This window comes from Ricinus communis, chromosome 2 (genome assembly GCF_019578655.1).
Source record: "Ricinus communis isolate WT05 ecotype wild-type chromosome 2, ASM1957865v1, whole genome shotgun sequence".
NCBI classification, from domain to species: domain Eukaryota; kingdom Viridiplantae; phylum Streptophyta; class Magnoliopsida; order Malpighiales; family Euphorbiaceae; genus Ricinus; species Ricinus communis.
In genome coordinates, this window is record NC_063257.1 from 15,645,749 (window position 1) to 15,659,771 (window position 14,023).

A 14,023-nucleotide genomic window follows, 5' to 3' on the forward strand; every position below is an offset into this window, starting at 1 on the left:
GGGCGATGGTGACACAGGGTCCGTGAAGCATCCTGCCAGATCGAACTCCATATCATTGATGAACCGCTGATTTTGTGTTCTAGTGTCCATCATCTTTTTAATTTGCTCCGCTATTAAGTCTGTATAGGTGGCCTGCCTCTCCAACCCTGTCATAAGCTGCTGGAGCATATTGTTCAAACCGCGAAACCGTGCACTAGTCTCCTCTTGAAACTGCCCAAACTCCTTTCTCTGCTGCGCAAACTCAGTATAGTGCTGCTGCTGTACATCGCAGATTCGATCTAGTCAGTCAGCCAAAGCACTAATCTGAGCACTCGATGTCCCTACAGAATAAGAGAATGAGACTCCAGATGTAGGCATAAACACTCTGGCTAGGTTAGGAATCCTAACATCTAGAATCCTAACCATCGAATCTTAGGCTCCTCTAGCCTCTGCCTCTCTAGCTTCCCTGACTATTGTGTTCACGAGCCTGTATTCTATACCATGTGGATGTCGAGTAGTCGTGATCATCTACATGTTGATCATCTGTCTGATCCCTAGTGGTGTCATGTCACCAATCTGTGAAAGCTCTGATAGATAGTCATCCAATACATCCAGTCTCTTGGCTAACCTAGTTACATACGGGCCAAAACAGCAGTGCATCTTCTTCTGGGCGTCTATTATAAATGAACGGATTTTTCGAGCCAATAAATATCCTAAGTCAAGCTTCTTCCGATGTTGCATAGTCTGTGTTACCGCTCCAAAACTATCTCCCCCGCCTGTAATCGTGTAAGCTAATAAGGTATGGAGATAGCGAAGATGATCCGGAAGGCTAGACGCCTTAGACCTGCTAGGGTAGTACAATTCTAGCCTGAGTAGCAATGAGTCCCACAAGGTGTCGTACGATATTGGGTTGATGTAGAGACATCCCTGATACTCCTCCTCCGAGATCTCCTGCTCAGTCCATAATCCTAAGTGCATGTCGAATTGTGGGACTGATGATGTGCATAAAATACACACATCTAAATGGGGTTTTTAAGATTGATTTTATGGACATTTGGATGTGAATTGGTCCCAACACTCACCATATGCGTCTGTTTGTGTGCATTAGGTCCAAAAGAAGTCAAAGAATGATAAAGGGAAGAATTTGAGCATAATTGGACGCCGAAGCTGCCGAAACAAGCTAAGTACGAGCATGAGGAAGCTGAACATGGCTGTGTTCCCAACACGGGCACCAACACTAGCCGTGTTGGGTGTCATCAAACATCAAAGAAAAATAAGTTCTTAAGGAGCACGACCACAGAGAGTAACACGGCTAGGAACACTAGCTCGTGTTGGGAACACGGCTGTGTTGGCGGCGACAGGGGGAATTAATTAAAAGAATGAAGAGAGGAAAGAAAAGAGAAGAGCAGGGGAGAACGTCCCAAACCCTAATTTTTCTCTCCCTAAGGGTTTTCTGAGCTGGAACCAAGGGAAAAGGAGACTTGGATCAAGGTTTCAATCGGATTCCCTTCAAGGATTGAAGATTGGGCAGGGTTCGTTGATTAGTTTTCAAATCGAGCAAGGGGAACAAGGATCGATTCAAGATTGAGCAAGAGGAATTGGGTCTGTTTACTCTCATCCAAGGGTGTAATCGGGTTTTCTCTACCTTTACTCTTTATTGTAATTGTATTCTTGTGGATTTTGATAATGAACATGATTAGCTAGATTGATTAAATCCATTAAGATTTCTTTACTATGTTGGCTTGATATTATATTGTTGGATTGTTTGGGTTAGTTTTGTATTCTTCTCGTTTTCAGTATTAATAAGATAATGCATTATTCATGAGACGTTGTGAATTGTGTGTTTAGATTGCTTTGTGTGATTGAGAAGTCCATTTCGCAATCATAATTTTGAATAGCAAGAACTGGTTAATAATCGCTTAGAGATAAGGATAATTAACTAGCTGGATTAAAAATTAACAAAGCTTAATAGAGGCGAATTAAAGCTCAATGCTAATTTAAGAATCAATTGTTAGGAAGAGATTCCAACTTTAGGTTATTAGATTTAGTGATTCGGTTATCTCGAGAGAGAAACCGAATTCGGTTAAGAATTCATCCACGGGTAGCATAATTAGACTCAATAATCCTTTATCTTTTATTTGATTGCCAACTAGTTTAGGTTCCCTTTGGGTTTGCTCTCTTGCCTTAGTTATTTTAGTTATCAATTACTCTTGCATCTCCCTTAGAGCTTAGATTGTAGCTATTAGTTAGTTTAGAAAGTATTCATCACTCATTTTAGGTTAATATAATAAAGAACAAAGGAGTAACTCTGGGCTTTCACTTTCCCGAGGAATACGACCTTGATACTCGCCATTAGTGCTAGACTGCATCGATAGGTACACTGCCTTAGATTGTAGCTAACACAGATAGCACATATCAAGTTTTTGGCACCGTTGCCGGGGAATTGTTTGAAAACTAGAGTGAAATTTGCTATTTGGTAATTTAGCCAATTTTTTTCTTATTATTTTATGATTTTTATTTTTATTTGTTTATTTATTTTATTTTATTTCTACATATTTATTTAGTTTAAGTTTTGTGATTCAGATAGTGAATGATAAGGAGGTTCAATGCTAAACTCAAACTCTTTGTATGACGCATTGGAAAATGGGATTAGGAACCAAAAGAGTGCTAAAAATTGGGATACCCGTGCATCTTTAGAAGCTCGAGTGGAATCATTTTGCAGGGCTACCGATCAACTCTCCACTCCTATCCTTTCATCTCAAGTTTTTTGTGAATTTTGTTGTGGTTTACATTTGAGTAATGATTGTCCATTGTATAGTGATGTTGCACATTGTTCTTATAACTATGAACAGGTGAATTATACGGGAAGTTGTCCAAATGACTCGTATAGAAGCACCTACAATCAAGAATGGAGCACTCATTCACCCTTTAGATGGAGCTTAGATGGCCAAGAACCACCAGAATTTTAGCAGCCTAATCTTGCACCATCAACTCAAGGTGAAGAGTTAGTGTCAGAGGAGCTGATGATGAGGTTTATTGCAAGTCTTGAGGATAGATTCCAACAAACAGAGAGGATACTTGAAGATCAACAAGCCTCGATTAACAACATAGAGCATCAAGTAGGCTTAATCTTCAAGTTACTAGCTGAAGAGCAATTGGGAACTCCATCAAACGCTACTGAATCCGAGGAGCATTTAAGCGCCATCACTTTGCGTTCAGGTGAGAATTTTTCTGGTTTATCTACTATGTTTGACGATGATGCTTCTGTGTAGGACGATTTCTTGAACATGCAGATGGAACCAGAAAAGGAAGAGGCGAACATAATTCCTCTAAAAGACTATCAACAGGAATGTACAGTTGATGATGCTGAGTTGCAGTTAGAGGAATTGTTGGTAGATTTTCCACAAGTCCCTTCGATGATGGAAGATGAGCACAAGTTATCCAATGAAGAAGTCTTGGAGGAGCTCGAGTTTCTTCTAGCAAGTGAACCAAGCCAAGGACTAGAGAAAACCATCGACGTTCCTGAAGAAATTTCCTAACCGTCGATCCTTCCAATTGGTGAAACTTCAGCTTTCAAATTGGAAGAGCCCCTAGAGCATCATGACTACGTGCAATTATACGAGGAGCGAGTTTTGCCCATCATACTGGCAGCTTGCTTGATAGTCGGGAAGAGGAAATTGACGATTATCCCTCTAAGCGGATACTTGAAGCCATTTTCTTGGAAGAAGGATGGATGGTCGTCAATCACGCCCGTTTGCTTTTCACCATGAGTCCAGCTAAGAAGACTCATCACATCAATAAGAAGCGCTTTTGGGAGGCACCCCAATTTTTATCTTTAATCTCTAATATTTTAACCTTTTGTTTTGAAATATTTTATTATTTTTAGTTGTCATATTTTATTTAATTTTTGTTTCAGTTTCAATTTTAATTCTTTATTTTGTTATTTGCAGCCACTCCTCCACCACATACCAGCCAACGCCCTGATATACCTACTGATGCACCTCTTTTCACTCCAGAGCTATAGTCAGGGCAGTATTAGTTCTTTTTCCTTTTTATTTCTTATATTTTGTACATTGGGGACAGTGTGTCCTTCAAGTGTGGGGTGGGTGATAGTTATCCCATCTCAGTTATTTGTTTATTCTTTGTGCAATTTTTTATAAAATCTTGAAATTTTTTCACTTTGTTTCGATGCTCTTACTGTTGACTTGATTTTGAAATCCTGTTTATGTCCATGTGATCGGGTAAGACCGATAGTGTTGAGTTTTGTGGAAGAGTGTAAGATAATCAGTTTGAGTTTTGCACTAAGTTGCTTTGGTTTATTTAATTCTATTTTGAGAATTTTTGTTTGGAACCTACTCAAAAGCACACTTGTGAGAAATTGAGCTTAAATTATAAGCATACACTTTATATGCTTGTATTTATTTCTTGTTGAGAGTGCCAATTATTGTCTTTACTTTTAGAACTTGCTCGGTAATGCTTATGAGGGCCACAATGAGAGTTTAACACTTTGGTATGAAGAGGCACTTAGGTTTTTCATTCTAGCCAAATAGCCTTCATTCGTTTATTGATTCTGTGGATAACCCCCTCTTTCACCATTTTCTATCATATTCCATTACCACTTATTTTTATTCTGCTTTGGGTTATGATTTTGCACATGAGTTGTTTTTATTGGGAATTTTTGTCTTGGGAATAGCTTTGGAATCTTGTAGCAGCTTACTTCAATCCAAAAAGAAATTCACTCTATTATGTGAATGTTCTTTCCTTATGAAAAAAGAAAAAAAGAAAAAAAAGAAAGAAGAAAAATATATAAAAAGAAGAATAAGAGGGAAAGGTGATGAAAAGAAAGAAAGTAAGTGAGCTAAACATTTTGACTTGATTCCTATTTCCCACCTTTGACTACTATCCATTGTTTACCCCTTGTGATTATTGTGACTTGTGTGCATGTCATGTATTTCATTACAGAACACCATAGGTTCAACATCTTATCAAATTTACCTACCCCTACCTAATCCCCATTACAACCCTTATAAAGACCTCTTAACATGGTTGTTGACTCTCCATAAGTGGTAGGAGTAGGATTTAAGAGCAAGCATATAGTAAGTAAGGCAGTAGTTGATGCATTGAGCGATTAAACACTACCCTTTAAACACTTTGAGTGAATCTGGTGAGGAGTTGGTTCTGAATAATTTTGTTGAGACAGTATTTTGCGAATTATTGGCATCTTGGTTGTGATACTTGAATTGATTGCTTCGTTTCTTTTTGTTTGACTTACGCTTGTTAAGGATATGTGCAGGAGCTCTCTAGCTTGTCTGTCAGTTTAAGTATTGTTTCTTAGTGGTTTATTTTCCTTATTTTACTTTTGATTGCTTGAGGACAAGCAATAAGCTAAGTGTAGGGTTATTTGATGTGCGTAAAATACACACATCTAAATGGAGTTTTTAAGATTGATTTTATGGACATTTGGATGTGAATTGGTCCCAACACTCACCCTATGCGTCTGTTTGTGTGCATTAGGTCCAAAAGAAGTCAAAGGATGATAAAGGGAAGAATTTGAGCATAATTGGACGCCGAAGCTGCCGAAACAAGTTAAGTACGAGCATGAGGAAGCCGAACATAGCCGTGTTGGTTTCAACACTGGCTGTGTTCCCAACACGGGCACCAACACTGGCCGTGTTGGGTGTCATCAAACATCAAAGTAAAATAAGTTCTTAGGGAGCACGACCATTGAGAGTAACACGGCTAGGAACACCAACCCGTGTTGGGAACACGGCCAGGAACACGGTCGTGTTGGCGGCGACAGGGGGAATTAATTAAAAGAATGAAGAGATGAAAGAAAAGAGAAGAGCAGGGGAGAACGTCCCAAACCCTAATTTTTCTCTCCCTAAGGGTTTCTTGAGCTGGAACCAAGGGAAAAGGAGACTTGGATCAAGGTTTCAATCGGATTCCCTTCAAGGATTGAAGATTGGGCGATGTTCGTTGATTGGTTTTTAAATCGAGCAAAGGGAACAAGGATCGATTCAAGATTGAGAAAGAGGAATTAGGGTTGTTTACTCTCATCCAAGGGTGTAATCGGGTTTTCTCTACCTTTACTCTTTATTGTAATTGTATTCTTATGGATTTTGATAATGAACATGATTAGCTAGATTGATTAAATCCATTGGGATTTCTTTACTATGTTGGCTTGATATTATATTGTTGGATTGTTTGGGTTAGTTTTGTATTCTTCTTGTTTTCAGTATTAGTAAGATAATGCATTATTCATGAGACGTTGTGAATTGTGTGTTTAGATTGCTTTGTGTGATTGAGAAGTCCATTTCGCAATCATAATTTTGAATAGCAAGAACTGGTTAATAATCGCTTAGAGATAAGGATAATTAACTAGCTGGATTAAGAATTAACAAAGCTTAATAGAGGTGGATTAAAGCTCAATGCTAATTTAAGAATCAATCGTTAGGAAGAGATTCTAACTTTAGGTTATTAGATTTAGGAATTCGGTTATCTCGAGAGAGAAACCAAATTCGGTTAAGAATTCGTCCATGGGTAGCATAATTAGACTCAACAATCCTTTATCTTTTGTTTGATTGCCAACTAGTTTAGGTTCCCTTTGGGTTTGCTCTCTTGCCTTAGTTATTTTAGTTATCAATTACTCTTGCATCTCCCTTAGAGCTTAGATTGTAGCTATTAGTTAGTTTACAAAGTATTCATCACTCATTTTAGGTTAATATAACAAAGAACAAAGGAGTAACTCTAGGCTTTCACTTTCCTGAGGAATACGACCTTGATACTCGCCATTAGTGCTAGACTGCATCGATAGGTACACTGCCTTAGATTGTAGCTAACACAGATAGCACATATCAACTGACATTGAGAACTCCCCTTCCCCCAAGTCTGAAGTAAACTGCATCAGGCTGATGCCAGTTTGTGATCTGTTGCTGTAGGAAGAAGGTGCTGAGGAATTCAATCGTAAGCTTGCGGTAGGTTGGCTCAATGATGTCGAAGAATCATGCATATGGCAGAGTTTCAAACAGAGTACGCACATCCTGAGCCAATCCCACTCTTTACAGGGATACGAAGTCGATCCAATGACCCGCCATCACTTGCTTCCATCTCATGACTTGGAATCGACTTTCGTTATCTGCATTAGGAAATGTCCATAATGGATGACGACCAGGTGCGGGTGGATTCGCAGCTGGTGCACTTCGGGCTCGGACTAGTTGCTGTTGCGGTAGAGGTGCTGGAGTTGGTGCTGGTGCTGGTTTTGGTGCTGGTGAAGTGGAGGAAGATGTTCCTTCTCCACGCGAGCGCTTGCTGGTAGCGGCGCATTGCGGTTGCTTTCTACGTGATTGATCGCGGTCCTTCATATTACCTAATGCACGGTCCCTCATATTACCTAATGCAATGAATCATTAGTATTCGAATAAGAAATCAAGTTAATTAGAAATTCTACCGAAAATTAAACAGCATAACGGCTATAATTCGACTAACAGAAAACTTTAGACTTAACAAAAGACTAAAGCCTCAATCTCTTGCATAAACTAATTAACAAATATATTCCAGCCTACTTTATCGTGCACCAGTTAAAGCAAGTTTATGCTAACAATTGTTCATAATAAAATGCCATAAATAAACTTTATTGCTGCCAAACCCTACACTTATCATTTCATAGTCGAATCCACAGCAAACATAGCAACTAATATAAATTAAATCTAATGGAGGTCATATGGAAGCAGTGTAACAAAGTAAAACTACCAAAACATACTAGCATGTCCTAAATAAAATAAATGCATAAAAGAAAAATCAAATTAAAACAAATAAAAGCAAAAAGTGAAGAGACTTACTTGAATTTGCTGAGACAGGTAAGAGAAATCAAAGATAAGGAAGAAAACAACACCTTGGAGCTTAGAGAGGGGAAGGTAGGAAAAATTTGAAAACTCCCCTTTTTATAGTCACGAGGGTCAGCATGGGCAAGGGCAAGGCCGTGCTGACTAGGACTCGGCCCTTGCTGAACCCTAAAGCTGCATTATGGCACCAATCTGTCACGGGTGGGGGCATGGTCTGGTGTTGTTGCCCGTGGTGCCTTCGGAAGCCGTGGTGACGACTGAATTTTCCTTTGTGCTTTACGTGTATCTTCATCACGGGCGTGGCATAGGTGTGGTGACCGGCACGGCCTGGTGATGTAACCTGTGATGCCTTCAGAAGCTGTGGTAAACGACTGAATTCCTAAATTCTACATGTGTTTCCTCATCACTGGCTTGACTCCGGCAGTGCTGATAAGCACGGCCTGGTGTTGTAGCCCGTGATGGCCACAGAAACCGTGGTGAAAAGGGTGGAGTCTGGATTTTCCTTCGCCATCTCGAGTCGCTGAACTGCCTACCTACATTTGACACATATACGCACGCATTTAGGCTGTAAATCAAGTAAATAAATCATACAGGAAAGTCCGGGCTTCACCGATTACCAAAAATCCGACATAAGTTATTCCAACCCTAAGTTCATACAACTATGTTTAATATATAAAGTAAGTGTTCTAAAGATCAATAAGCATGCAATGAATGATAACATAAAAGTAGACCGAAGAAAAGAATCATAAAACTAGAATGGGAATGCCTCCCAAGGGCACTTCTTTTTGATTCTTGAGTCATTTAGCTAGACTCAATATGAATCATTGTTACAGGTACATAATCATGTTAACCCACTGCTCAGTCTCCAATGACTTTCCGTGATACACCTTGAGCCTATGTCCATTGACCATGAAATCACCCTTCTCGAGATGATGAAGCTCGACTGTGCCATATGGGAAAACTTGCTTAACCACGAAAGGCCCTGACCATCGACTCCTGAGCTTCCCTGGGAACAACTGAAGATGTGAGTTATATAGCAATACTCTATCTCCACTCTGAAACTCCTTGGGACCTTTGAGCCTCTGATCGTGCCACTTCTTTGTCTTTGCCTTGTAAATTGAGGAGTTTTCATACGCTTGTTGACGCCATTCCTCCAATTCACCCAGTTGCCACTATCTTTCCTTACCTGCAGAATCAACACTAAAATTGCAAGTTTTAAGGGCCCAAAGAGCCCTGTGTTCTAATTCGATAGGTAAATGACAAGACTTCCCATAAACCAACCTATAGGGCGTAAAACTTATGGAGGTCCTATATGCAGTTCTAAATGCCCATAATGCATCATCTAGTTTCGAGGCCCAATCCTTCCGACTTACACCCACAGTTCTCTCTAAGATACATTTTAAACCCTTATTAGTAACCTCAACTTGCCCACTGGCTTATGAGTGATAGGGAGTGGAGAACCGCTGCGTTACACCATAGCGCCTGAGTGCCTTCTCCAATTGAGCGTTGCAGAAATGTGTTCCCCTGTCACTAATTAAAGCTTTAGGTGTGCCGAACCTAGTAAATAACCTTTTAAGGAACCTATAAACAACTCTGGCATCATCAATAGGTAAGGCCTGAGCCTCCGGCCATTTGGAGAAATACTCAACAGCCACGAGGATATACTTATTACCATTTGAGGAAGGGAAGGGTCCCATGAAGTCAATACCCCAAATATCAAATATCTCAACGGTCTGCATACTGTTTTGGGGCATTTCATCACGGGCAGAGATATTACCTGAGCACTGACAAGCGTCACAAACCTGAACAAAGGTTCTAGCATCTTGGAAGATAGTTGGCTAATAAAAGCCTGCATCCAACACCTTCCTAGCAGTATGGTTCGCCGCTTGATGGCCTCCTGCAGGTCCTTCATGACAGTGCCTCAAGATCTAGAGACTCTTTTCGCCATAAACACATTGGCGAATGACTTTGTCTGCACACACTCGATATAGGAAGGGGTCTTCCCAAATGTACTATTTCAAATCAGCAAAGAATTTCTTCTTTTGCTGATAAGTCATACTCTTTGGTAAGACCCTAGCCACAAGATAGTTAGCATAATCAGAAAACCAATGAGAATCAGAATATACCTTCAATGAATACAAGTGCTCCTATGGAAATTGATCATCTATCGTGCTATCATCAAGTGCTTCCAAGCTCGGATTCTCCAGTCTGGATAGGTGATCTGCTGCCAGATTTTCTGTGCCCTTCTTATCTCTAATCTCAATGTCGAACTCCTACAACAATAAAATCCATCTGATCAATCTTGGCTTAGCATCATTCTTATTAAACAAATACCTCAAAGCTAAATGGTCAGTGAAGACGATGGTCTTTGATAAGACGAGGTATGATCGAAATTTTTCGAAGGCATAAACAATAGCTAATAACTCCTTCTCTGTAGTAGTGTAATGTTCTTGGGCTCCTATTAATGTCTTGCTAGCATAGTAAATGGGTTAGAACTTTTTATCAAACCTCTGTCTAAGCACAACTCTAACTGCATAGTCACTAGCATCGCATATTAGTTCAAAGGGTAGCCCTCAATCAGGCGAAGCCATGATAGGGGCTATGGTCAAAAGTTTCTTTAATAACTCAAAAGAAGACACACATGCATCATCAAACACGAAAGGTGCAGTGTCCGAGTAGATATTGTTACTTTCTCTCGAATCATAATAATATTGAAATCATTGAATTATTTATTTCTCTTGTCTCTTGAAATCTATTCAATATTTATATTTACACACGCCTTTTTTTAGGGGGCCTGCAGCCATTATGTGGCATAGGGGTTACATCCCGGATGAAGCTTAATAATATACCACTTCTGCGAATAGCTCTTAATGCTGCATCTCGCCCGAGACCAGGACCTTTTATCATGACTTCTGCCCATTGCATACCTTGATCCACTACTGTTCGAATAGCATTTCCTGCTGCGGTTTGAGCTGCAAATGGCGTTCCTCTTCTTATGCCCCTGAATCCACAAGTGCTGGCGGAGGACCAAGAAATCACTCGACCCCATACATCTGTAACGGTCACAATCCTTAACTAGCAATTGAGTAAGAGGCCTAGCAATTTTAGAGAAATTTCTAATAAATCTTCTATAGAACCCAACATAGCCTAAGAAACTCCTAACAGCCCTAATAGAATTAGGGGGTGGTAGCTTAGATATTGTTTCGATTTTAGCTCTATCGACTTCCATCCCTGCATGTGAAATCTTATGCCCTAGAAAGATTCTCTCTCTCACCATAAAATGACACTTCTCCCAATTTAGCACCAAGTTAGCCTCAATGCACCTAGTTAACATGCGTTCTAGATTTGTCAAACAGTGAGAGAATGAATTACCAAAAACAGAAAAGTCATCCATAAATACCTCCATCGACTCCTCAATCATATCATCAAAAATGGCCATCATACACCGCTGAAACGTAGCCGGCGCATTGCATAGGCAAAAAGGCATCTTTCTATAAGAAAATGTCCCGTAGGGGCAGGTGAAAGTTATCTTCTCTTGGTCTTCAGGTACAATTGGGATTTGAAAATATCCTGAAAAACCATCAAGGAAATAGTAAAACATATGTCCTGCCAATCTTTCTAACATCTGATCAATGAAAGGAAGAGGGAAGTGATCCTTCCGAGTTGCATCATTAAGCCTCATATAATCGATGCACACTTAGAATCCCTACATTCATGTAGGTATCACCATCCCGCTCATTTTGAATTCATCATGCCTCCTTTCTTCTAAGACAACTGCATGGGGTTCACCCAAGAACTATGAGAAATAGGGTAAATTAATCCTACATCCAGGAGCTTAATTACCTCTTTTTTCACTACTTCCTTCATGTTCGGGTTAAGTCGCCTCTGTGGCTGAATTACTGCTCTATAGCTATCCTCCATAAGAATCTTGTGAGAACAGAAACTAGGGTTGATCCAGGGAATATCAACAATCTTGCAGGAGAAGGCCTTCTTATACCTCTTGAGCGCATCTAGAGTTTTTGCTCGCTCCTCAGGTGTTAAATCTGCTGCAATAATCACCGGTAACTTTTCTTCCTCATCCAAGAATCCATAGCTTAAGTGCTTAGGCAACTCCTTCAATACTAAGGCCGGGGGGTCCTCAAAAGAAGACTTCACTTTCCGCACTTCTGACCTGTCAAGAGAAAGAAAAGGATCATTAGAACAACTAGGCTCAATAGCTAACAAACTAGCGAGCTGCTCCAATACTTGCTCGTTGGCTAGCTCCTCCTCCTCTCCTTGCAAGGCTACCTGCAAAGGATCATTAAGTAACATTTCCTGTAAATGAGACTCAACCAAATCATCTAAAACATCAATAGAAAATACAACATCATCATGGTCTAAAGAGTGTCTCATAGTAGTAGCTAGGTCGAAGGTAATGGTCTCATCATCTACTTTAAGTTTAAGCTTTCCATCACAAACATGTATTACAGCCTTAGATGTTGCAAGAATGGGTCTACCTAGGATCAAAGGCACAGTACTCTCACCTTTCATATCCATAACTACAAAATCCACAAGAAAAATAAACTTGTCTACCTTAACAAGCACACCTTCAACAATACCCCTAGGAATCTTTACAGTCCTATCAGTTAAAAGAATGCTCATCCTAGTGGGCATATGTTCATTCAAACCTAATTTATCAAACAGACTAGTGGGCATTAAATTTATATTAGCTCCTAAATCAGCTAATGCACCACCAATAGGCAAATTGCCAATGACACAGGGAACAGTAAAACTCCCTAGATCTCTTCTTTTGAGTGGCAGCTTGTTCTGAAGAATAGCCGAACATTCCTCGTTCAGAGTCACTAGTCCCAAATCCTCCAACTTCCTTTTGTTGCTCAAAATTTCCTTTAAGAACTTTGCATACTTCGGCATCTGCGAAATAGCTTCAACAAAAGGCAAGTTAATTCGCAGTTGTTTAAATAAGTCAAGAAACTTACCAAACTGCTTATCAACCTTCTCCTGCTTAAGTCGAGCAGGGTAGGGGACTGGTGGCTGGTACTTTCTCACAGGGCTCTTTTGCCTGTCTTCCACCTTTTCTCCTCCCATTGTCTCAAGCTCTGGCTCCTGCTTAGCTGGCTTATCCTGCATACAAACATCCTCATCATCAGCTAAAGGTAGAGAGCTAGACAATTGCTTACCTGATTGCAAGGTGACAGCCTTGCAATGCTCCCTAAGGTTTGACTCTATTGTGCCAGGGAGCGATCCTTGTGTCCTTTCAGACAATATCTTAGAAATCTACCCAATTTGACTCTCTAAATTCTAGATGGATGCTTGCTGATTTCTAAGAGCACTGTCTGTCTGTTGGAATCTTGTCTCTATCGACGTGACAAACTTCATCATCAGCTCCTCCAAGTTAGATTTTTTTTCGGCTGATGGAAGGGGCCGTGATGGTATAGCCTGCTACTGCTGTTGTGGTGCCTGCTGATGCAGTCTCTGAAAGCCTAGTGGACCCTAGGAGTTGTTGTTTCTCCACTCGAAATTTGGATGATTACACCAGTCGGGGTTGTATGTGCTGCTGGATGGGTTGTTCTATTGTCTAGGGGCATTACCCATGTAGTCTACCTGTTCAATCTTAGCAGAAACAATAGAAGAAGCATTATTACTCGAAGCTGGTCTAACTTTTTAGTCAAAAGCTCCATTTGAGCTGCCAAGGCTGTTGTGGAGTCCAGTTGATTGACCACTCCCTGCCTCACTGGTCAGCTCCTATAAGACTGCCACTGGTAATTGTTCATGGCCATCTCCTCTATTAAGTTCTGAGCCTTCTGCCCATCGCTACCTCCCATCACCGTGATCAACCATTTGTCGAGTAGCAAGGTTCAAACCGCTATAAAAGGTCTAAACCTGCATCCATACTGGTAGACCGTAGTGTGGACAACATCTCAACAAGTCCTTGTACCTCTCCCAGGCATCATATATGCTCTCGTCTTCCATCTGCACAAAAGAAGAAATGTCATTCCTTAATTTAGCAGTCTTAGCTGGAGGAAAGTACTTGTAAAGAAATTTCTCAGCCAATGATCTCCATGTCGTGATAGTGTTGGCTGGGAGCGACTGCAGCCATCTTTTCGCTCGGTCCCTCAGAGAGAAAGGAAACAGCCTCAACCGAATGGTATCATCAGTTGTTCCATTTATCTTGAAGGTGTCACAGATTTCCAAGAAGTTGGCAA

The 14,023-nt window shown here is 40.4% G+C and overlaps 1 non-coding gene across 1 annotated transcript; it reads left to right on the forward strand.

Annotated features, from left to right (window-relative positions):
- The first annotated feature begins 13,716 nt into the window (after positions 1-13,716).
- On the forward strand, positions 13,717-13,823 carry LOC112534979. The gene has a single exon (XR_003079186.2). It is a non-coding gene; the product is annotated as a small nucleolar RNA R71 (small nucleolar RNA).
- The last annotated feature ends 200 nt before the right edge of the window (positions 13,824-14,023 follow it).